This window comes from Sus scrofa, chromosome 8, assembly GCF_054392235.1.
Source record: "Sus scrofa isolate SSC_HxYL_T2T_F1_AM1 chromosome 8, Sscrofa_HxYL_maternal_Yorkshire_Landrace_v2.0, whole genome shotgun sequence".
In the NCBI taxonomy this organism is placed as follows: domain Eukaryota; kingdom Metazoa; phylum Chordata; class Mammalia; order Artiodactyla; family Suidae; genus Sus; species Sus scrofa.
The window spans coordinates 77,320,315-77,324,116 of NC_139390.1; the positions used below are offsets into that span (position 1 = coordinate 77,320,315).

At 49.0% G+C, this 3,802-nt stretch overlaps 1 long non-coding RNA gene across 1 annotated transcript; it reads left to right on the forward strand.

Moving 5' to 3' along the window:
- Positions 1-381: 381 nt before the first annotated feature.
- LOC106504698 (uncharacterized) lies at positions 382-3,583 on the forward strand. The gene is made up of 3 exons (XR_014812731.1): positions 382-497; positions 1,058-1,277; positions 1,502-3,583. It is a non-coding gene; the product is annotated as an uncharacterized LOC106504698 (long non-coding RNA).
- The last annotated feature ends 219 nt before the right edge of the window (positions 3,584-3,802 follow it).

Genomic DNA, 3,802 nt, shown 5'->3' on the forward strand with positions numbered 1-3,802 from the left:
TTTTAACTGAGAGAGAGGGAAAAAACAAAAACAAACAAACAAAAAAAAACAGCTCCCATTGCACATAATGTGCCAGATACTGTCCCCTCCCTAGCTCCAGTGCTGTTCCTTCTCTCCTCCCCCATCCAGCCCACCTCATCTACTGACAACAAATAGAAAAAAAAAGGGGATGGTGGGGAGAAAATAGAGAAGGGCTTCAAAACCCCTGTCAGCACTTTGCCTGCTGCAGGCAGAGCCACGGTCCTCCCCCACCCACTCACCAACACCGCCCAGCTTTCCGCCAGGGCTTGGAGTCTTCCGAAAAGAAGGGTGCAGGCTCAGAAAGCCCGAGCTTGGGGAAGGAGCTGCTGGGAGGGCGGGGGGCGGGGGGGGGGAACACCAGAGCAGGATTTCCTCTCATTGATTCACTCTCAACCTGGAAGTTCCAAGAGCCGTACCCCCACCCAACACCAACCTTCCACTCCTCCCTCCCTCCGTGAGGAAACCACAGGCTGCAGGTGAGTTTGCAGAGCCACAGAAACAAGCTCTGGAGCTGCCATGAGATGAAAGGAAACACAGGGTGAGTAACCCCCAGGGCTGAGGAATCACAGGTCCTGAGGCCCCGGGGGCTGTTTGAGGGGTTGGGCTCTTTCCCGTGAAGTTGTTCTGGAAAGCAGCTAAGCTCCTGAGCCTCCCTCCTCAGGGGGTCAGGATCCTGAGGCCTCTGTCTGTCGCCTTCCAAAGCGTCCCAGTATCCCAGCTGTTGGCCTCTTCTCCTGCAGAATGGAGAGGCTGGGTATCCTGTGTCCCCAGCCCAGTCCCAGTGTCCCTCAGGTACATCCCTGGCTTCTTAGGCACCAGCTTTCTGAGTCTTCCCAGAGGGCTGACAGGTGGCTCTTCAGTAGAGAGAGGCACGCTCGTCTTTCCAAGCCTCCCTGAGCTCTTAGTGATGGAGGCAGCCGGTTCCCTGGAAAATTACAGGTGCTCCATCTAACCAGTCAAAACCATGAGCTAAATTGGAAGACTAGAGATTCTGCCAACTGCCCATCCTCTCCCCTTGGTCCTTCTCCATGCCTAGGATACCGGCTCTAAAAGAGGGGCAGTGGCAAACCCAGGCTGCTACCTGGTGGAGGCAGAGGGGATGGGAGACCAACAGTGACGCATTCGCTCCTGGACAACCTCACGTTTGCTCTGCTAAAGACACCCCAATCCCCTCCAAGGAAATGGGCTGTGATGGAATGAAGCACTCGAAGCAAACATTTCATTCACTCATTCACCATGGAACAAACAATGTTCAGGTATGTATTCTAGACACAGGAGCCAATGAAACAAGACAGGATCCTTAGGGTATATTCATCCTCAGAACACTTTCAACCTAATCAAAGAGTCAAATCTATAATTTCATTCAGAACAGTGGGTACCTTGGTAGAGTGTGCAGGGGGCCGTGGGGGCACAGAAGAGGGGTTAGTGGAAGGATCAAAAAATGTCCTGACAAGTGTATTTTCATCTTCCTTATTCCCAGATGTCTGTCTGATCCTCATCCCCACCACCACCAACCCCCATCCGTCTGCCTGATCAATTCCCTGAACCCAAACTTGACCCTTGTCAAGTTTGTGTCTCTGCGGATCCATCCTTTGCCATCAGTCCCAGATTTTGCCTGGGAAATTTACTCCGTTCCTCCTAATTGACCCACTTGAACCAAGAGTCCTGGCCTCTCCCGATCCCTGCCACACCCAGTTCGGCCCTCTCTTCCAGGCTTTGTCATGACCCAGCAGTGCCCCAGCTGGAACCTGAGCAGCATTGTGTCTCTTAACTGGAGAAAGAAAGCAGGAGACTGAGGGGAGAAGAAAGGAGAGAGAGAGAGAGAAAAAATCATCCTTTCTTCATCTGGCCACAATTTTCTCATGAGCCCCAAAGAGCTTTCCCTGACGGTGCTCTGGGAAGGAAGGGAGACAGGGAGGAGGGAAATGACATGCATTAAATACCTGTTACGTGCCTGTGCCTTGAGAAAAGTATTAAGATCTATTTAGAGTCCAGGAAACTGAGGACCAGAAAGGTTAAGTGACCCTCCCATGGTCACACAGCTATTAAGAGGCAGTCTCCATTTCAGTCCAGACCTTCTAACTCCAAGGCCCATATTCTATTTAGTATAACGGCACTCCTCTAACGTTACTGTGCATGCCAATCACGGGAGATCTTGTCCAAATGCAGATTCTGAGACACAGGTGGGGCTGGGGGCCTAAGTTCTACTTTCATAATAAGCTCCCAAGGTGGTGTTGCTGCTAAAGTTTGCAGGCTGCTTAGATTGTAAACATCAAGGCAATATGAAATGAAGCCTTCTCAGAATCCCAGTTAAACCCCAAGGGCCTGACCCGGAACAATTCTCAACCGAGGTGTCACACCACCACTTAACCCCAGGGTAGGTAGCCATGGTTTGGTTCTGATTTTCAGTTGTTGCTCTGACAGTGGCATCACTGACATTCCATATCCGGGAGTCAAGGATGCTACAAATCCAGCCCTGTGTGTGAAATAATCCAGTTTGATTTTCTCAGGACTGGCCTGCCCAGCACAGAAATGTACCGCCTAAGATTCTCAGAGCATCTCCACCAGGGAATTTCAAACCATGGCGAAGGCAGCCTGCGCTGCTGTCAGACACCAGCCCTTGGGCTGTCTTATCTCTGTTACTTGTTCTCAGTCATTAGAAACATCAGCTCTGCCCTCCAGCTGTTCTGCTCCAAACTGTCATCCCTGACAGCTGCTCTCCAGCTCTGACTGCACACGCAGGAGTGCAGGCTGATGTCTCGCTTCCTGGAACTCCAACGTGTCAACAGAAAGAATGATCCAAGACCGGCCTAATCAGAGATTAGGGGATTTGCATATTCCTGGGGACCAAGAGCACAGGAATGTGGCCATCACACAAACTTGGACTTTTTAGGAAAGCAAGTAGGCCCGCTGATAAATTCCTATCACTTTGCATCCCACAAGAATTTCCAAACGTATTTATAGAGATGATGGGAGAGGAGCTAACACCTCCTAAGCTTCTGACCAGAAACTGGACAGATGCCTTATAAATACTATTTCATTGCTTCTGTAGCAATGGAAGAGTCATTGCAAACCCAGACTCTGAGCCCAAGTGTCTGGGTTTGAATCTCAACTCAGCTAATCACCAGTGGTATTACCTTGAAAAAAAAATGGACCCTCCCAGTCCCTCAGTTTCTTGATCTGTAAAATGGGCCTCAACAGGGTGTCTGCCTCATTAGGCTGCTGTGAAAGTTAAATGAATTAATACTCACAGAATACAGACAAAGCTAGCCTGGCTAAGTATACAATGGCCAGTATATTAAATAGTCTTGCAAGATCAATTATTTTTCCATATTTTACAGATGAGGAAACAGGCTTACCCAAGTTCACACACCTAGAATCTGGTAGATTCTATCTGAGCAGTCATAGTGAAAACTAATATTCACTGAGACCTTATTATGCACCAGACACTATTTTAAGCAATTTAGTAGCATTGACTCAATGAATCCTCACAACCACCCTAAAAGATGGGTATTATTATCCCCATTTTGTCAATGAATAAACTGACTTGCCGGAGAGTATATGTTTGCGTAGCGGTGAATCCAGGAATTGAGCCAGAGGTTGGGGTGGGGGGGCAGTTCTGGAGCTTGAAGGCTTCAGGTCCCAGTGTCATGCTTTATCCACTCCCTCACCTACTCCTGCTGATCTTCTACTGCGTGCCCAGCCCTGAGCTGGGCATATTTGAGGATAACAAGAAGTAAAAGACACAATGGTTACTTTCAAATTAATAATTGAATGCTGT